The sequence below is a fragment of the Mobula hypostoma genome, chromosome X1 (genome assembly GCF_963921235.1).
Source record: "Mobula hypostoma chromosome X1, sMobHyp1.1, whole genome shotgun sequence".
In the NCBI taxonomy this organism is placed as follows: Eukaryota; Metazoa; Chordata; class Chondrichthyes; order Myliobatiformes; family Myliobatidae; genus Mobula; species Mobula hypostoma.
The window spans coordinates 37,207,888-37,230,460 of NC_086128.1; the positions used below are offsets into that span (position 1 = coordinate 37,207,888).

At 38.1% G+C, this 22,573-nt stretch overlaps 1 pseudogene; it reads right to left on the minus strand.

Annotated features, from left to right (window-relative positions):
* Positions 1-1,171: 1,171 nt before the first annotated feature.
* LOC134340128 (ceramide synthase 6-like) overlaps positions 1,172-22,573 on the minus strand; it is a 29,113-nt pseudogene continuing 7,711 nt past the window's right edge.

Sequence of the window (22,573 nt, forward strand, 5' to 3'; positions counted from 1 at the left end):
ATGTTCCACTCTTCAGTTCCACCTTACCCCCCCACCCTGACCCCACAACCAATCTCCTGGCTGCAAGTTCCCCCCACGCCCCACTGTAGTGCAAGACAAGTCTTGATCTTTCCCAGCTCCTGCATACCCACACCCACAGACACACTCATAAGCTGCAACATCAACAAAGTCCTCAATGTCCTTGAACAATACCTGAGGAGAGGAGGACCAGGCAACACATTTACAAATGCTAATATGGGCAATATTGCATTTGCTGACCCATTACATCAAAGTCAATTAGCAGAATGACCACTGCAATTTCCTCACCCTTCCCCATTTTATGCCTTTAAGATGTGCTAGAATTTGGCAAGGTTGGAATCCTTCCTCAGGAACCCCTGATCAGCTGGATGACAGAGATTTCAGCAAATCAGGTGCACCTGGGTGTATGCTTGTAAAGAAATCATTTCACCTTAATAAAACTTGTTACACCCTGATGATCCAGCATACTTGGACTAACCCAAGGAAATTTTCATTTTATCCTGTAGAAAATCTCTTCTTTTATGTAAACAATTGCCTTGCAAACATAGAATATTGCTTTCCTTGTTATTCTCCTGAGACATGTGGGGACTATTGTTCCACAGGAACAGGCAAGCATATGCTTCTTTATCCATGTGAGTGAATGAGTCTCGATGGTTGCTTGCCAAAAGTTCCATACAGTCATTGGTGGATAACAACTTACATCTTCACTTCCAGTGTCAACATAGCTCCACTTTCCATCTGAAGTCAGATACAGGAATCTCAGCTATATTATATTCCTGTTGTCACTCCCATCCAACCCCCACCCCTCAGAATAGAAGACTGAGACTACTTTTATAACGTCAAAACAATTTTTTTCTGATGTAATGATCCAACTTCAAAAACTCATTTTTACCTTGCTTATAAAGCAAATGACAAAGCTTATTCTTATTTAGAAACATATGCCTAAAGAGTTTATTTAAAAGTCAAAAGAATTTAACTCATGCTAAAATATCCACATTATTATTATTATTATTATTATTACTATAGTAATTTGGACCTTAATGATGTCGTATAATACTCTGATCTAGGAAATACATATATTTTTCATATCTTTGTAAACAGCCACAATGAATATTTTTCAGTCATTTATGTTGCAAACACATATGTAGTGAATAACAGTTTTTTTCTTTTTTTAAATAAAATGCTTCCCATTTCCTTCATAACTTGGACTTGCATCCTGAGAAAGTGTGGAATATCTTGGTCAGCCATTTCAGAAGGCTATTATGATGCTTTCTCATGGGCATTTTGTTCAGATTGCTCCTCCTCTTCAGAGCTACTTTCTACATCACTTCTCTCATCTTTAGATACCTGACCATAAAGAAAATCACATTTTAGATTTCAACCAAAAGGCTTTCATGAATGTTTTTCTGGTGATTTAGACATGAGTGCTTTAAAATAAATGATTTATCACTTAACTATGTTATAGATATTCTTAAGTACCTTCATGGATCTTTATATACTGTTGTTATACTTTTGCGGTAGACCTTGAATGCATCAAGGAAAAGTGGTAGTGACACATTGCCACCATGAGCAGGTAAGCAGCAAACAAATCAAATAGGAATGCTCTGTTGCAAGGTTAAAAATAAATAAGGAGAATGGTAATAGGACTGATGGGATTGCTCTGTAGTGAGCTAGCAGGGATCTGTGAGCTTAACAGCCTCCTGTGTTATAATAAGCAACCACAGAGATACCATAGGACCAATGAGCAAGGAGCTGAAAGACATTGACACATTCAAGGGCTTTGTACAGGAAGCATGAGGTTAGAGCTGGAGAGAATCTGCCCAGGCTTTGAAAATTAAAAATATATATGGATGCTGGAAATCAGAAAAACAGAAAATGATTAAAACACTGCACTGGTTCTTGGAGATAAGAAGTATGAGGGAGGAAATTATTTAAACATATTAAGATCTTAAAGGGGCTTGATAAGGTAAATATTGAGATGCTTTCAAAGTTCAAAGTAAATTTATTATCAAAGTACATATGTCACCATATACTACCCTGAGATTCATTTTCTTGCGGGCATTCATCATAAATAAAAAGAAACACAATAGAATCAGTGTAAAACCACACACCACAGAGTCGGTCAAACAATCAAGGTGTAAAAGACAACAATGTGCAAATACAAAGTGAGAAGAAAATAATAATGAAAAATAAATAAGCAATAAATAACAAGAAAATGAGTTGTAGAGTCCTTAAAAGTGAGTCCACACTGTAGGTTGTGGAATCAGTTAAGTGTTGGGGTGATTGAAGTTATCCCCTCTAGTTTAGGAGCCCGATGGGTGAGGGGTAATAACTGTTCCTGAGCCTGGTGGTGTGGGACTTGAAGCTCCTGCATCTCCTTCCCAATGGCAGCAATGAGAAGAAAGCACGGCCTGGATGGTGGGGGCCCTTGATAATGGATACTGCTTTCCTGTGACAGCACTCTGTGTAGGTGTGCTCAATGGTGGGAAGGGCTTCATCTGTGATGGACTGGGCTGTATCCACTGTTTATTGAAGTTTTCTTTTCCATTCAAGAACATTAGTATTCCCATTCCAGGTTGTAACGCAACCAGTTAGTTGTATTCACGAGTCACAAACAAGGGAACATAGCTACAAAATAAGGGCTGGTCATTTAATAGTGAAGAATTAGAAATTTATTCTCTCAGAGGTGATGAACCATAGAGCATACAGCACAGAAACAGGCCCTTGTCTATGCCAAACTGCTTTTCTGCCTTGTCCCATCAACCTGAACCTAGACCATAGTCCTCCTTAACCTCTGCTCTCAATGTACATATCTAAACTTCTCTTATATGTTGAAATCAAACCTGCATCTACCAGTTCCTCCAGCAGCTCGTTCCACACTCACACCATCCTCTGAGAGAAGAGGTTCCCCTTAAATATTTCACCTTTCATCCTTAACCTATGACCTCTAGTTCTAGTTTCTCCCAACCTTTGTGGAAAAAGCCTGCTTGCATTAACCCTGTCTATACCCTTCATAGTTTTGTATACCTCTATTAAGTTTCTCCATGTTCTCTTGTGCTTGAATCTCTGGAATTCTCTGACCCAGAGGTAGGTGGAAGCCAGGTCATTAGATAGATTTAAGATGGAGATAGATAAATATTTGAAAGATTGAAGTCAGAGATATAATGAAATGGCACAGAGATTTAGGCCAGCATAGATCAGCCATGATCACATTGAATAGCAGGGTAGACTTGAGGGCCCTGATGGCCTACTCTGCCTTTATTTTCCTGTGTTCTTGTCTTCTTATGGCAACATCTATAGAAAGGGACGTTCCATTCCAGGTCACCACATCAAAACCATTCTGATGCAAGCTTCTGGATGTCTCGGAGCAGACTCGATAGGCCAAATGGTTTAACACTGCTCCTATGTCTTATGGTAGTGCTAACTGCTTTACATTGCATAGATGGTGCCTGACCTGCTGAGTGCCTCCAGAAATTTGGTTTTATTTCAGAATCTAAAGATTCTGAATTAAGATAGATTGTCTGTTAATTAAGAAGCTGAGGACTCTTGTTACCTTCAACTTCCTGTGGACAGTTATGATGGAGAAAGATGAATCACAATGTCAAATGACATTGGATCTGAAACTGGAATGAAGGACTCACTGATAATGTGTTAAAAACCTCAACTATATTGTCTTCTGAAATGATTGAGAACTACTGGCAGAATAGCGGGTTTGCGATGACCCTCCAACAGCTCCAAAGATGAGGTTGAAGCATTGGCCAGGAAGAGCAAAGGGTATCATTTTTAAATCCAGAGAGAAGAATAAATAAAAAGTCTTCCCCAATACAGATACACCTTTCCATTATCAGTGGATGTGTTTACTCTGCTTTACAAATGTACAATGACAACTCAGTGTAATGAAGTTCATGTTTGATTTTTCATTTTCACATCTGTCCATAAAGGTAATCCACTAAAAATTATAAACTCATCAATATCCAGGGAAGATAAGTTACCTTTCCTTTATGAAATGCTTTAAGCACCATACGGATGATTAGGTATGACCAGTAGATGTGCATAATCAGCAGTGTGATAAGAAGAAGATTTATAAAGCCCCAGATTTTAAATGGTCCAATGATCTCCCAGCTTTCAAAAAATACAGATCTGATGCTCCTGTAAAATAAAATGTACCTTTAATTTTGAAATAGTTCAGATATGCAAGAAAAATTTAAATCAAAATTAGACAATGGGTGGATTTTGATTCCTACTAATCTACCTGAAAAGATCTTTCATCTATTTCATAAATTTATTGAAATCTGTGAAATGACAATCAGACACATTCCGTGAAGTTAGGGAAATCTACCCTTCCAGGTTACCGCACATACAGTGACAATAATGTATGCCAATTATTTGCTTCTCCCTATTAGTTAACTGAAATGAGCATGGGTAAAATGCCATTTCCAATCAAAATGAGAGTCCCATCCCTGAATGAGGCACAGTGACAATTTAAAAATAGAACAGGGGGCACAGCCTCAGAATACAAGGACATCCCTTTAGAACAGTAGCCAGAGAGTGGTGAATATGGGAATGCATTGCCAAAGACAGCTGTGGACACCAAGTCACTGGGTATATTTAAAGCGGTTTGAGAAATGGCACAGCAGACTCGATGGGCTGAATGACCTAATTCTGCTCCTATGTCTTAAAGTATTACATAAAGTTATTTAAAATAACTTTAATGCATGCTATATTTTTGCTACAATTAAAGCTGTGGCAGAAATCATTGGGCTCTTGAGATTAAGGGGTATTTTCAGTTCCTAAAGAATGCGTATGCTCTTAAAGTGGAAGGACAGATTCTCATCATTCCCTTTTCACCTCAATTGCTGACAACATGGAAAAAAGGGTCACAGGCATTCTTGCAACAGTTGTTCACAGGCATGTAACCTAAGGAATGACATTAATACGAACTCATTAAATAGAGCAGCTCAATAGTATCATGCCTCAGAACGAGTGAAATACAGAGCTAATATGATACATGAGTTGTTTTTCAGGGATGAGATCTTGTGAATTTCATTATGAACAAAATATGTATGTTACAAGCTATCCCTAAATTTGTGGAAAATTTTGAAATTCATTTACTTTTCTCATTGAGAATAATTGATGTCATTCCATTTGTGAGCAACTTGGGGTGGCTATTTAGATCAATGTGAGAACTACAGACTCTTCCACTGACAGATAGGTAATAGCCAAGAGGACAGGTGAATGGGGAGCTTGAGAGGTAGTCCACTCCTGCCATTCATACAGAGCTTCTGGGTGCTCTTAATGTAAAGCATCTAAATTGTCATATCATCTCGAATGCTCTTTCCAGAACGAGGGGTCACAGTTTGAGGATAAAGGGGAAGCCTTTTAGGACCGAGATTAGGAAAAACTTCTTTACACAGAGAGTGGTGAATCCGTGGAATTCTCTGCCACAGGAAACAGTTGAGGCCAGTTCATTGGTTATATTTAAGAGGGAGTTAGATATGGCCCTTGTGGCTAAAGGGATCAGGGGGTATGGAGGGAAAGCTGGGGTGGGGTTCTGAGTTGGATGATCAGCCATGATCATACTGAGTGGCGGTGCAGGCTCGAAGGGCCGAATGGCCTACTCCTGCACCTATTTTCTATGTTTCTTCACTTTGAGCAGTTGTGGCTCAGAAGCACCCAGGAAGCAGTGGAGACACTACACTTTTTCAGGGTAACCATGTTCTCTTTCCTCCTGGTCATCTCTTCTCATGACAGAGCTCAGATGGAATGACTGTTCATTTCGATTCAGTGGATGACAGAACTCCTAAACCTCTTTCACTTTATTATTTTGGGAAAAAAGGCACCATTGAGCACTCTCCCTCCTACATCTGACTGATATGTAATCCTCTGTGACTGGCTTAGTTATTTAAGGAGATAATTATCTCTTATAATCATCTTTAATGAAACTTTAATTATGACCTAAAACATGTGAAAAAACATGTTCCAGTACAAGTCACACATTTTTATTATGCTATTCCCAACCTAATTTACTTGGATTAACCTGACAAATAATATCTGAATTGTAATATGATGTAATTAAAAAGTGGACATGCCCAAATTATTTACGAATTTCAACTTCACTGAAGCAAATTTTGCAAACTAATTAAAATATTTTTTCCATTTCAGGTAGCATTCAAATATTTTATTTCAAAAAATTTATTCATAAGGTTTGCAGAAATGTGCTTCAGTAATTGTCATGTTCACAAAGTCCAAAAGAGACCATCTTAGTCAATCAATAATAAACTTTGGCTCTAATATTAGTCTGCGGATGCTACTAAATTTATCTTAACCTGTGTCTTTGACATTGCTCTCTCAAGCATTATTTATACAAAGGGCAATGAGCGAAACATCTTTAGTATTAATCCATCTTACTTTCAACTGCAAAAACTGAACGTTTAAAGTAAATATTGTGTTATGAGCATCTCAAATTTAATCCAATTACATGCAATGAAGATCTGTTACAATAGAAATATATCCTGTTCAAATGCAATAAATTGCCCTTGTTCACGTGTACCAGGTTCAATAGTACAAAATTTCAGAAGCTGCATAATTGTTAGAATGACACTTTTCACATATGATAAATTTCTATCTCATTGCCTTATGTGGTCTTTTATGCCAGTTCTGCAGCTGTTTGATCTGCAGAACTGGCATAGAACTTGAGCTATAGAAAATGGACTGTCCCAACTTTTCATTGAGTATGTGCTGAAGTAGCTAATTTCAGCCTTAGCTGGTGTGGGAAAAAGTAAGCACTTTGCTTTGAGTTTTGATCACTGAAAACTCGATGTATCCCTGTACCGAGTGAGATAAGAATTAGGCCCAATCTGACGTCATGGTCAAATAACCTAACAAAATTCCAACTCACACGTGAAAGCTGAACAGTAGCAAGGGTCTATGAAACCATATGGAAAGCATGCTCGAAAGAGGAAGCTAAGAATGAAAATTACATGGTCAGGAAAAAATGACATCCTGTATAAATTAATGATCTTACTTCCCTATAAGTAATATAAATTCAGCTGTGAAAAAGTTAAGAGGATATTACTCACGTGATTGGATATATTACCAGACGGGTCACAATGAAGACCACAGCGAACATCAAGAAGATAATGTTGCAGAGTTTTTGCCATTTAGCATAGTTTGCCATTTTAGCAAGCTGGATTTAAAGGAAAATATAATTGGTATCGTGAACCTATCAACAGATTTGAAAGAAACATGTCCATATCCAAGTGCAAAAGCATACAATTAGTAAGAATTAGTTATCCTTGGAATAAATCATTCAAATCATAGTCTGAGATGAATGGTTCTGATTGCCATATTACAGGAAGCATATCATTGCATTGGAGACAAGTTTCACAAGAATGTTGCTTCAGAAGGAGAGACTGGATAGGTTTGATTTAATTTCCAAGGGGTAGATGAGGAACTGCTGGAGATAAACAAAATTATGAAGAGAATAGATATAATAAGAAACTTCTCTCCACAGCAAAGATATCTAAAATTAGAGGGCATTAATTTAGGGTGAGCAATAAGAGGCTTAGAAAAGAATCAAGTTAGAACTTTTTGGTTGGAATCTGAATGCACTGCCTGAGTTGGTGGTGGATGCAGGTATTCTCACAGTATTTAAAATATAACCAGACAAGGCTTGAACTACTAAAGCATGCAACAGTATGGACTAAGTGCAGGTAAATGGTTGAAGAATAGATGACTGCTTAGTTGGTATGCACTTGGTGGACTAAAGGGACCATATACATGCTCTATGACTCTATAATGCATGGCCTTTCAGTAACCAGGTGCTTTCTGGACAGATGACATTCCTCATGTGCTTAAACCTAGGGTGCAACAAAGATTCTGATGGAGCGGCTTTCAGTTTTGTCCATTTATGGTGACAGAACTCAACACTACAGCCTGCTTTTACCTTAACTGTTTGTGAGGCAGCTAATTTCATTTCATTATGTAAATAATTGTCTTATGGAGGAACAAGGGAGAGAAAGATGATAGAGCTTAGGAAGTAAGTTCTAAAGCTCAGGTATTTGGCTGTTTACAGTGTTGTAATTAAATTCAAGGACGATCAACAAGCCAGCTTTTGAAACTGCTATAAAACTGATTACCATCTGGTAAAGTTTGTTATGAAAATTAACTAGCGTTACTACTGTATCTCAAGTAGGACACTGTTTTCGCCATTGACAATATCTTCAGATTCAGCAATCAAAGCCAAAGATCGAAGTGTCCTGAAGATAAATTAGCCAAAACCATCCAACAATTACAGTAATCCTTTTTTTAAAGATCCTTTTAAAGGGTTGGATAAGGAAGTATCCATTGGTCAAGAAACTAGCTGGTTTGCCTGGAATAAAGTGACATTCACACAAGGCTAATTAATTAGAAAGAATATCAGATAAAACAACAGATCAAAATAAATTTATCAAGCATTGAAGAATAAAATATTTAAATACTTCCTATAATGAAAAATCTACCAAAGACACAAGTTAAGATCAAGACTGAAATTCAACAAGAAAAATGTAATTGATCCACTCGTAGAAGGATAATAGAAAAAATAAGTATAAAACTAAGAGGAAAATTAGAAAATCTAACAGAATATGAAAAGATGGACAATCCACAAAAAATACCAAGTGCTTTTATGAACTGATAAATAAGCAATGTGAAAGAGGAACAGACCTTAATGAAAGGGTTCTAATCTATTTGTGTCATGGAATGTCAGAAATATTTAACCAGCATTTTGTCCTGCTCCTTAGCTTTTACCACTCCTTTTGAAAAAGGAAAATCAATTGGAAGTTCAAGTATCTGAGAACAGGTAGACACTATAAATGCACATAAATATTTAAGCAATCCAAGCTTAAGCAAAATGCATTGTAAAATATTGAGGAAGACTGAGGAATATGGCAGCAGAATCAGCTAAACATTTTTCACTAATGTTTATAAAATAGAAATCAAAATTTTTGGACAGCGGCAAATAATACATCTACATTCACAAAAAATGATAGAGACCAGACAGAAAATTATAAAAGTTATGCTAACTACAGGTGTGTGTGTGGTAATCTCAAAGGGCAGATCTTTACTTTGTACAGAAGTGCAAAATGATTTATAGCACGTTCATGGCCTATTTATATCTTCCACAGTTCAACAGAGAAGCAATTAGGTAATCTGGTTTGCAATCACCCTATCTATATTATAGCCTCTGCTGGAGGAACTCAGTGGGTTGAGCAATGTATGATGCAGAGTCACAGCCCTTTGCCCCACAACAGATGCTGCTCGACTAGTTGAATTCTTCCAACAAAGTCATTTTTGGCTTCAAATTTCAGCATCTGCTGGCTCTTGTTTCTCCACCCTATCTGTAGCTTTGCATGAAGACCAGATTAATACTACTGTTCATAATATGGGATGAAAGTGATGAAGATTTATATGACATCTGAGGAAAGTCAAGAATGGGGACATAGCAAGTGTCCAATGTATTAATTTGCCCCAACAAGAATCTAAACCATCAGCTCTGTGAGCTTCGCTGCTCCACGACCCCATGCTCACTAAGCCTCACTACCACAGCCACATGTCTTTCCTGGATATTTGTCTCTACTGCCATGTTGTCCCACTCGGCTTCCAGCTCCATCTCCAGCAAGGATCCAAGGTATTTTCCTATCAAATTCCAAAAACTTCAGCCCTTTATCACCTGTTGTCTATTAAATCCCAGCTTCTGATTCCCACTCTCACCTCCTTCCTCCCCCCCCATCAGTCTATCACCCCTCCCCACTTCCCTCACTTGAATCCAGCTGCCAGTTCTTGCTCCATGCCTCCCTTCCACCTTTTCATACTGGCTATCTCCCCTCTATCTTCTATCTTTCAGTTCAGATGAAGGGTCTCAACCTGAAATGTTGTTTGTCCATTCCCCTCCATAGATGCTGCCTGACCCACTGAGTTCCTCCAGCACTATGTGTGCAGTTACAGTCACCAATGGTCTGTAAAAACAAAATCTTTATAAGATACCTCAGCTGAACCAGAAACACAAGAGAATTTGCAGATGCTAGAAATCCAGGGCAACACACACAAAATGCTGGTGTGAACAGCAGAATATTGAAAAAAATCTTGTAGGTTTTAGTATGATGCCTATAAAATAGCCAGACATCAGGAATGGATATTATATTTTATTTTCCTTCTTTCAATTATTTAATATGATTGTATACAAAGTCCACTGTTACAGGAGAGTTTGGCCCACTAGGCCTGTTCTGCCCTGTGCTTTTCTATCATTTAACCTGACCTGCAACATGCCCCATTCACAAGGTGTCCCTTATTAGCTGGTAACTATAGAGGGTAAATAGAAAAGCCTATAATAGGTTAAATGAAAGGACTGAACATAAATACTTTTTTCTCCACAACTTCTTCTAGAATATATTTTGCTTCACTACAGCTGGCTTTCTGACAGGATTGTTACTGTTTAACAAAGTTGGTTAGATAAGAATCTGAAAAGAGATGGACAACAGAGAGAAGGGTTAGGGTATCCATTTAAATATGAAATAAAGAAACAAGTGTAGGAGTCGATGATCTTCTTCTACAACACTATTTCTATTTTTTTTTAAGTATCTTAAAAGGATGTATCATCTTCATTTTGGTTGAATGATAACAACACCGAGAACAAGTTAAAGTAATTTAACAATTCAGATGGATGCAGTGTGTCTGCTATTTTAAACAATGGTTTTGAAGAACTGCTTTCATCACTCTTTTAAACCGTAAGTGATATATATAAATGTGGATGTAATGTACACCCCTGTGGGAGTATCTGTAGAGCATTAGCGGAAAAAAAGCTGAGGGGAAATGACATTAACTGAATACAAAATCTGGCTAGTTGATGCCCATTCTTACACTTACCTCTAGAAAAATGTCAGCAGCATCATGCAAGAGGAGGATAATTGTTCCTACACGTGTCATGTTAGCAATGTAGGCAGTTGTCAGCAGCAGAATGGTGACATGATGATGGATGCACATAACAAAAAAATCCTAAAAAGCAGCAAGAAAAAGTTACCCCAGATTATTTGGATCTTAGATCGCTTTAATTTGCTTTTGTGAAGATCTTGAGTTTGATACCATTTCTACAGCTCTTGGCTCAGATAGATATGAGCGACAAAATGAAAGCTGAATTGCAGCATATAAGTTGCCTGTCTAGTAAGGTACTGAAGGAATGCAGGATCCACTGAAAATTTCCTTAAAATTCCACTAAAACTTTAAACAGTTAAAGCCAACCTATTCACTCTGTTGATACTATTCATTTAACTACACTATCTGATCCACAGTATACAATATATCATAAAGTAAGTAAAGGCATCCGTTAGTCTTGCGAGACCATGGATCTGCGCCTGGAAAGTCTTCACTCTCCAGGGCGCAGGCCTGGGCAAGGTTGTATGGAAGACCAGCAGTTGCCCATGCTGCAAGTCTCCCCTTTGCACGACACCAATGTTGTCCAAGGGAAGGGCATTAGGACCCATACAGCTTGGCATCAGTGTCGTCACAGAGCAATGTGTGATTAAGTGCCTTGCTCAAGGACACAACACATTCCCTCGGCTGGGGCTCGAACTCACGACCTTCAGGTCGCTAGTCCAATGCCTCAACCACTTGGCCACGTGCCCACACACAAATGCAAATAGTAATAAAGGGTGCAGCAACACTGAGGTTAAATTGTTGAATTAATAATTCAGAGGCTTGGACTAATGTTCCCAAGTCTCAGCAGTATCCGAATTTAAGCTCAATTAAATCTGCCATAAAAAGTAATGTCACCACAGTAACCCTGACTCTACTGAGCCTACCTTGTTCAAAAATTTCCTCTTGGAAAAGAAATATGCCTTCCTTAACCGCTCTGTACTATCTGTGATCTCGACCCACCGTGATGTGGTTTGCTCTTAACCCACTGAAATGTATAATGACAATTAATGATGCCTTCATTCATTGGATGTGAGCAAGAAGTTAGAACTATAGGGTATCTATGTAAACAGAGGATGTTAAAAGGAGATGGAAGAAAAAACATCAAGATTAAAATACAGAATTGGTTTTTAAAATTCCAAAGATTTTTATGATATTCCATTGATAGTTGATTCACATTTTATAAAACTACTTCTTTCAAATTATGTCCTTTCTTTCAACATATCCTTTCTTTCCATCTCACCCAACCCCAATTTCAGCACCTCCATCTTGCCACTTAAACACTGCCAACTCCGACACTTCCTGCAGGCAATGATGTGGTAGGGGATGCTCAATTTATTCAATTGGGAACCAGTTTATTGAAGCCTGTATTTTTTACAATTGGTGCATAGAACCTTAAAGTCTTGAGATCTTGCTATTCAGTCCATATAAACCCTACAAATAACTTGAAGCATTTTTTCCTTTGAATGTACACAAAAGGCATATACTTATGTGGGGCAGGTGCAATTTACATCCTAAGGCACTAAAAGAGAAAATATCTATATTTTTGGAAGATTGTGAAACTGAGGATTATGTGGAACTGACACAGAACAGGAGCCATGATCATATTGAATGGTGGGACACATTTAAGAAGTTAGATGGCCTACTTCTGCTCCTATTTACTTGTGTTCTTGTGCCAGCTCAAGATGGAATGCTGTCATCGTCAGCCTATCACATGTACAGAGGAACTTTACACTATGGTACTTCTCGCGAGCTACATGTATGCTTTGCTATGAAAATCTTGTGTTTGTCATTTGACCTTTCAGCAAAAAGAATGCTTCATAATCCAAAGATGACTCTTACTTCACATATTTATTCTTTTGTTCAATTCCATAGTGTCTACTTTTTTGTTCCCTGAAAAGGAAAGCTTGGTAAACCAATGAAACATGGCTCTGCTTTCGAGACAAAATAACATAAACAGCTTTCATTACTGGTAAAGGCAGAACATTTAGAGTGATAACAACCATAATAAGAATCAGAGTCAGACAAGTACTTGGAAACCAAATAAATTCCGAGTAAAATTTATGAAGCAATAGATAATGTTCTTTTAAAATAAACTTCAGAAACAATAGTGATCCTATATCCATCATCATAATTAAGATTTGAGGGTGGGAAATGAAGAATTACAAGAAATGCATTTCACTTGCAAGTGAAATAGCCATATTGAATGGGCAGGTTATATTATAACTCATTAAAAGAAAGGACTAAATTATACTCCATCATATTAGTGTTAATTATTTATTTATATTCATAGTTTTGATATAACTGTTATACATTTTCAAAACTAACTGGATAGGATACATCATTAAGTTTCAGTTGGGTAGATGAATAAATATAGCATTATATTCCAACGGTACAGATTCAGGTTTCATCTACCACGTGTTTTCCCTCCTAAAATATAGTAACTATTCTAGATATCAACTGTCTAATGAGTGACTCAATGATCTTGATACCAAGCTTGCCCCAAACTCAGTCAACAAAAAGTTGCTTTACACGACCTGGACTAAGCATCCTATTGAGTAACTCTGCTGATAAGTACTGGAAAAACTCAGCCCAAAACACTATAAACAAAAGCTATTTGAATAATACACACTGGTATAATATCATCAGAGATACCAAAATAATGTGAGTCTTACCTTTCTTTTAACATCAAAAAACTGTGAAAATATCAGAGACCCATAAAAAGCAAATTCCATCATGAAGTGTATATAGACTTCAAATGAAAGTTCCTTTGAACGAAAAGATACAGAAGTTAACTTTGTTTTTATAAGGAATACTAATACTTCCTTAAAATGGGCACTAAAAAAGACAGGAAAAATACCACATATCCTTTCTAACTGCGTAGAAAGTCACACCAATAGATAGTATTAGAAGAAATATATAAGCAGTGACCTTGCATTCCACTTTGCTTTTGAAATATTGCTCAATTGACTTCAATGGAACTAAATTTTTTATGTTGTATAGAATATGAAGTCACTACCTCATAACCTACCAGAAATAGGACAGAGTTAAGATCAGGGTTTTTGACCATAGTAAAAGGTTAATCACCCAAATGTTAAGCAAACAGTCGGTCAATAATCGGCTAACAATCTATTCTGTTTTTATTTAGTTACAGGTTAAATTAATATATTTCAAAATTAGACGAAATCTTTTTTTTCCATGAGTTGAATTATTAACTTCAAACTTTCTGCATAATCGCTCAAAGAGTTGAACTGCATGTGCATGTAATGAGAGCTGTTCAAGGGTAGCAAGGATAGGCTGGTGAGCCTGGCTTCAGTTGTAGAGAAGTTACGGGAGGGAATTCTGAGGGACAAGATTTACCATCACTGGATAATCACGATGATAGATCTCGTCCCTCAGAACTCCTGATCAGAAATATTCAGCCTGGTTTTGTGCATGGGATGTCATGTCTGATTAATCTTTTGGAGTTTTTCAAAGACGTAACTAAGGGGATAGATGAAGGTGGACAGTGAATGTTGTCTATATGGTCTTTAGTACTGCCTTTAGCTAGGTCCCATGTGGCAGGCTGATCTGGAAGATTAGGTCACATGGGATTTAGGGGGAAATAGTGAGGATTCAGAATTGACTTGATGATAAGAGGCAGAGAGTGATGGTTGAAGGTCAATTCTATGACTAGTGGGGTGCCTCAGGGGTCAGTGTGGGACTTCTTTTATTCATTATTTATATAAATAATTTGGATGTGAACATACATGGCAGGATTAGCAAGTTTGCTGATGATTATAAATTAGGGGTTTTGTTGTGAAGCAGGTTACAACAAATTATAAAAAGTTCTGAATCATTTAGGGAGAAAGGCTGAGAAATGGTAGATGGATTTCAAAAACACAAAAAAGAATAAAAAGGTGGGGGGAAGGGGTTAGAAGGATGGCTAGAAGGTGATAGGTGAAGCCAGGTGGGTAAGCAAGGCCAGAATGGGGATTGGAAGAAGAGAGGAGATGGAGGGAATTTTTTTTACTGGAAGGAGAAATCGATGTTCATGCCATCAGGTTGGAGGCTATCCAGATGGAATATAAGGTATTGCTCCTCTACCCTGAGAGTGGCCTCATCGTATCACAAAAGGAGGCCATAGACCGGCAAGTCAGAATGGGAATGGGAATGGGAACTAAAATGTTCGGCCACCAGGAAGTTCTGCTTTTGGCGGATGGCGTGGAGGTGCTCAACAAAGCGACCCCCTAATGTACAGCGGGTCTCACCAATGTAGAGAAGGCCGCATCAGAATAGACACAATAGACAACCCCAGTAGTTTCATAAATGAAGTGTTGCCTCACCTAGAAGGACTGTTTGGGGCCCTGAATGGAGGTGAGGGAGAAGGTGGATGGGCAGGTGTCGCGCTTTGGCTGTTTGCAGGGATAAGTACAGGGAATGAGATTCGTGGGGAAGGACGAATAGACAAGGGAATCACAGAGGGAGCGATCCCTGCAAAAAGCAGAAAGAGGGGGGAGGTAAAGATATGTTTAATGGTAGGATCCCTTTGAAGATTGCAAAAGTTGTGGAGAATGATGTGTTGGATGCAGAGGCTCATGGGACCCAGGCCCTGCTATTTTAATACACTCTCGGGCCTGGGCCTAGCACTTAAATCGATTAAACCTCAGAACTTTCTTCGCTCTCAGGCCCAGACCCTGTTGCCTTGACTCTGCCTTGCCTCAGTTCTGCTGCATTGAATCGCCTCCAAGTTCCCTCCAGCATTGGCTCATTCCCTGCTCTCAGGCCCAGGGCACACCACTTCAACTCAGCCTGTACATGCCACGCTGCAACCATCCTACACCTTCGAGACTTCAGGTCCCACTGCAAAAATGCCAGGTCGTACAGGCAGTTCAAAAAGCCCAACTCCAAAAGGAAAGTTACAGACTATTGATCACAGTGATCGTTTACCAGAAAAAGTGTGATTAATAAAGTAGTTAGTAGTTTTGTTTGCTACCAGCAAGTAGGCACTGTGCTTCACCAGCGCCATCTTAAACCGGAAGTGGACATCAATCAGCTTCAGTCTGTGGAGGCTTATTCACAGACACACACTGCTCATTACTATGCTGTAGTAGTATGGTTACCACATCAAGTGATTTGTGTATTTTCCAACCTGTTGACAAAATCATCTTGTAAGCGTCTGTAAAAACAAAACCCAGGGATAACCAGTATATGGAAAAAAACAATTCCAATTTGCGTAGGTTGAGCTGGAAACGATTATTTATTAAACTTTAATGAACATGCAGAGTTGACTACTATGATTAAGTAATGAAATACAATTTGCACATTGGACTGAAGCTGGATTTAAGCTACAATAAGTAAAAGCAGTTCACAAATATGATAAAAGCTCCAACTATTTGTTTTAGAAACCAGCTCAATAGGGCAACAACTCTCCTCAATTCTACATCTCTGGTCCAAGTGGAATTTGCAGCTCTGAATCATCCTTTCCAGGTGCAAGAGAATGGTGAATTCCCTCTTTAATTCTTTTAATAGAAGCTAATTTTTATCATGTATCATAGGCTTTCTTTTACACAAAAGTTAATTATTACATAACAAAACAATTCTTACGTGAAAGGGATAGTTGTACCAGTACTCTCTGCTATCCCACATCCAGGGAGTCTAGAAAAGTACATAATAAGTACAAATTAAAATGCCATCGCATTTTACAGGGGAAAGTACATTTGCTTAAAATAATTTTTTTTCTGATAAATGTAATAATGGAGAAGCTTCACTCATTCATATGTTTTGGACATGCCTAAGTCTTGGAAAATACTGGAAAGAAGTATTTCAAACTTTCTCGATACTTTGTAAATTAAACTTTAAGCCTAATCCTTTGACCGTTTTATTTGGTATTGTTGGAGGAAAGGATATTATTTTGGAGTCATCTGACTTGCACATTTTGGCTTTTATTTCTCCTATGGCCAGAAGGACGCTCTTGCTTAAATGGAAAGATGTGGCCCCTCCTATTCACGCCCAATGGTTACGTAATGTGATGTCATGTTTAAATTTAGAGAAGATTCGATGTTCAATCTCTGAATCTAGTCAAGACTTTCAAACATTGTTGGGACCTTTTCTGAATTATTTTCAAAACCTTTGATTTGTTGTTAAAGCACAAATGATGACTAATAATTTTTTTTCCTTTTTTTCATTACTAATCAGCTTCAGTTTTGGTAGTGGGTTAGATTTTTTTAATATAACAAAATTACTATATTTCAATGCTCCAAATTAATTAACCTGTATGAATATAGGGTAAGGAGTCTTTATACGTGATTTAGTATAATGTATTGATATATGTTTCCTGTGCTCTGTATTCTTATATGTAAATTAATAAAAATATTGGAAAAGAAATAATCTTTTTTCTAAATGTATCTGTGAAATAAGACACAGGAATAAGGTGGATCAAAAAGAGCAAATCCAGGTACTAACTTTAAAACTAATCACAAGACCAGTGATTAAAGTGAACAAGGAAACTGAGCTGCACTTTATACATTGACTAAAACCATGCGGAGTTCTTAAAATCCTATTAATGCACTATCAAGACATAAATCACTGGGACAAAATAATCCTTCAAACTTCCAGTGAGCTGCTTCCTTCCTGCATGCCATGACCAGTGTTTGTACTGGAGTTGTAGATTGCAGAGTGATTATAAATTAACCAATCTGTAAATTTGTGTAATTTATCTGCTGAGAGCATAGTTGAGCTTTCAAAATCAAAGATTCTAGGGGAATTTATCTACAGTTTACTGAACCACGTAGCCCATAAAATGCCAAAGTTGATCCCTGTTCTGTATTGAGTTGGCAGATAGATGGTAAATAGAAAACAGCAAGGCTACTACCTAGCTTCAACCTATTATACTGTGATAGGCAAGGAAGAAAAAAATCCAGGGTTCCTAATGACTTCCAACAACTGCTGATGAACATGAAGTATGAATGAAACATGATCATATTCTGAGGTGGTACCCCTGGCCATAAAACAGCTTGCTGACAATCACTAGTGAGGTTTGCCTTCAATAATGATCACTTAGGTCAGATATCAAATCATACGAACCAGAATCCAGCAAAGAATAAACATTTTCAAGATAGGAAAAGTCAAGAGCAAAGAAAAACCAACAGAGACAAATTTAAAATTATAGAATGTAAAATTTACATCACACTGAATAGTCTATTTCCACACAATTATAATCCATTGCCCCTACATATTTCAACATAAATAATAGTAATGCTTGCTTACCTTTGACAGGTAGTAAAAACTGAACGTGAAGGCCCCTAGATAGAAACTGAACTTCCACCTACAAGCAGAAAATTAAAACTTTACTTACACTGTAAAACATTTGTAAGTAGAAAAATATTTTCCTTTCGATGCCTCCCTTTGTGTTTATGTACAAGCGTATATATTAAACTGCTCTTCATTGTTTATCATATGCTGTTGGGCAATTGCATTCCATTAAATGATTTTATAAAAAAAAAAATTGAAAGTGTTTCATTCCACAGTTTCTCAGCAATTTTCAGTCTCAGTGAGGCCTGCTTCTGGTTCAAAGTGGTCAGATGTTGGGCTGGTAGACCAGAAAGAATGAGGGCTGGTGGTTCCCTAGGTCAGCAAGTCATCGGCAGGTTCCAGGATTGAAGTTCTATGTGGGCAGGAGGCATAAGGGCTAGTGACCCGCTAGGTATGCAAATTGGCAAGACTGGAGTTCAAGCCCTAATGTTCGGGGTCCGGTCATCAGTGAACCCAGGGTTCGAGACCTAGTGTTTGGGGTCTTCATTTGTCAACATTGGTGAGTCCGGGGGTCAATAATGAAGATCAAAGTCCAATGGTTGATCAATAGTCTGGAAGTCTGTGGAAACCTAGATCTGCAGATCTCTGTGAGTCTGCTGGGGAAGATGAAGACCAATGTCTGTGAATCCACGAGTCCGCTGGAGGCCAAAGATAGCCTGTCCAGGGGGTAGAGGACTGTGGTTGGTTTTGTTGCTTGTTGTGTCCTGTGTTGTTCTACCGAGCATTGTGGGCATTCTATGTTGGCACCAGAATGTGTGGCGACATTTACGGGCTTCCCCCAGTACATTATTAAGTTGTGTTGGTTGTTCATGCAAACGACGCATTTCGCTGTATGCTTTGTCAATCATGTGATAAATAAATGAATCTGAAAATTCAAAGTAAATGTGTTATCAAAGTATGTGCTGTATGTGTTACCATACGATTCATTTTCTTGTAGGCATTTACAGGAAAAAAGTCAAAGTTTATGGTGCATGCCAAATCTACGCAAACCTCTAAGAAAGTAGAGGTGTTGTCGTGCCTTCTTTGTGTTGACACTTATAGACTGGTCTCAGGACATATCCTCTGATATGTTAACATTAACAAATTTTAAGGTTCTGATTGTCTCGGTCTCAGTTCCCCTAATGAGGACTGGCTCACGGACACATAGCTAAAGGCTTTATCATATCTCCTGCCTCCAACCACTCCATCCCTCAGTTATTCATCAGCCACCATCTCTTCATGTGAAACAGATATCTTTAGGACTATTCATGCCCATTTCATTATTCTCGATTGTCAAACAAACATTTCCCTAATAGGTCCTGGTGAAAGATCTTAACCCAAAACATCAGCTATCCATTTCCTTCCATTGATGCTGCCTGACTCGCCAAGTTCCTCCAGACTTTTGTTCATTGCTCCAGAGTTCCAGAATCTGTAGTCTCTTTTTATTCCATCAATCCATAAGACTGTAAGATATATGAGCAGAATTAGACCATTTGGCCAAGTCTGCTCCATTTCCAGTTTCCTATATTTGATATCACCACTTCTAAACAAAAAAAAGCACCCATGATAATTTGAAAACCACTATTTTTAACACCTCTCTGATTTTTTCCCTGGGAAATAAAGACTATAAGACACAAGAGCTGAATTAGGCCATTCAGCCAATCGAATCTGCTCCGCCATTCAATCATGGCTAATTTATATTCCCTCTCAATCTCATTCTCCTGCCTTCTCCCCATAACCTTTGATGACATTACTAATCAAGAACCCATCAACCTCTGCTTTAAATATACCCAATAACTTGGCCTCCTACAGCTATCTGTGGCAATGAATTCCACACGAGGGAGACTTTGTTGAACCCATGGGCACTGAATCTGTGTCCACTGCAAAAATAACATGAGGACATGGTGGCTGATGAATAACTGAGGGATGGAGTGGTTGGAGGCAGGAGATATGATAAAGCCTTCAGCTATGTGTCCGTGAGCCAGTCCTCATTAGGGGAGCCGAGACCGAGACAATCAGTAGCTTAAAATTTGTTAACATTAGCATATCAAAGGATATGTCCTGAGACCAGTCTATAAGTGTCATCACAAAGAAGGCACGACAACACCTCTACTTTCTTAGAAGTTTGCGTAGATTTGGCATGTACCATAAACTTTGACTTTTTTTTTGCTGTAAATGCCTACAAGAAAATGATTCCCCTAAATAAATTCCTCCTTATCTTTGTTCTAAAGGGACATCCTTGTATTCTGAAGTTGTGTCTCCTGGTCCTAGACTTTCCCACGAAGGGAAATATCCTCTCCACATCCGATCTATCTATGCCTTTCAATGTTTGGTAGCTTTCAATAAGGGTCCCCCTCCTCATTCATCTGAAATCCAGAACGTACAAGCCCAGAGCCATCAAATGCTCCTCATACCTTAACCCTTCCATTCCCAGAATCATTCCTGTAAACTTCCTCTGAACCCGCTCCAATGCCAGCACATCCTTTCTTAATATGGGCTTAAAAACTGCTCACAGTACTTCAAATGTCATCTGATCAATGTCTTACAAAGCCTCAGCTTGTTTTCAGCTGAGTCTCAGACAAGTCTCAGCTGGTTTGCTTCAGGATGCTTGCTGTCATGTCCTGAAGATATCAGTGCGATACTGGGAGAGTTGGCAGCCTCAATCCTAGTGGCACTTAAGCTGCCTACAACTGAGGAAGTAAGTCTAGTGAATTGCCTGGATGGCTCTTGATTACAGCCAGTACAGTCTCAACAGGCAAAGCAGCCCCTTCCCATGCCATAACCATTCAGATTCTGTGATCTTTAGTCAACATTATTAAAACTTATTAGCTGTCATTATCTTAATGCTATTTGCATTAGCTTACTTTGCACAAACCAGGAACCACATTTTTTATATTGCATTACTTCAAGGAAACCTCATTGGTTGAAGTGTCTTTGAAAGGAACTCTATATATTTCTTTATATACTAATGTACATAATTACATCCAATTTCAGCAATGTTTTTCACATTTAAGAATGAAAATTTTAATTTTCCATACTTAAAATCTTTTACAAAAGATTACCTTTTTTAAAAATGTTATAGATTTATCTTATTAATTATCTCATTTACTTCCAGACCCAAAATTTTATTTTCAATTTCACCTTCTTAAGCACTGGAAAACTGATGCCAGAAATAACTAGGATCACTTGTGACTATTGCATGGAAAATTTTAATTTTTAATTTAGAGATACAGTACTATAACAGGCCCTTCTGGCCCAACAAGCCTGCACTGCTCAATGGTACCCATGTGACCAATTAAGCTTCTAACCCATACATCTTTGGAATGTGGGAGGCAACTGGAACATCAAGAAGGAAACACATGCAGTCACGGGGAGAATGAACAAACTCCTTACAGACAGCGTCAGGAAAACCTCAATTTCTTTCCAGAGCTCTTCTCCCAGTTTTTGCCCCAGCCTTTATGTCTCAGATCAAGAAATGCAGGGAGCAATATATTGAATCTACATCACAATTGCACATTTCCACCAATCCATCTTAATTTGAGAAGCAATCTACACCAATGAATACCATGCACTACATAAATACTATTCATCAAAGGCACCAGGTGTAGTACAGATTCTTTGCTCTTGGAAAGCAAAGGAAATCAGCATTAGAATCATGAGCATTTCTAGAGGAGTGCTGATAGGGAGACTTTGGTAGCCGCTCCCACTTGCTTTAGTTGGAGTACAAAATGGAGAAACAAAATAACTCATGTTACTTTGGAAAAAAGGACAAGGAAAAATCAGTTACATGCTCTCGCAGAACTTCGTCAAGAGACTTGGCTTGTCCTGGTATCGCCGTAGCTTGAACCATTGTATCACTTCCTTTGTATCCCAATCTAGCTGTTTTGCCAAACGAGTCAGATGGTTTTTACTGGGTTCCTGAAAGATGATTAAAATTAACAGATAAAATCAGAAAATATCAAATAACTTACCTGGATTACAAATTCCCAGAAAGCACAGTTGTAAGTGTTTAATACATGTAATTTGAAGTGTAGAAACTTTGGAAATATTTTGACATGGGGGAAGAAGGGAGAATGAAGGGCAAATAAACAACATGTTACTTGTCCTTTATAGTTCACCATACAATATACACTGATTAGTATCAACACTAATTCCCATATTTTTTCTATTTTCACTCTGCCCAAGCACAATGTTTGCAGAAACATTGAAATGCCTTTGTGACATCCAGCCTTAATGGTTTTAAACTTCCTGAAGAAGTTTAAACGTCAACTGTACTCTTTTCCGTAGATGCTGCCTGACCTGCTGAGTTCTTCCAGCGTTCTGTGTGTGTTGCTTT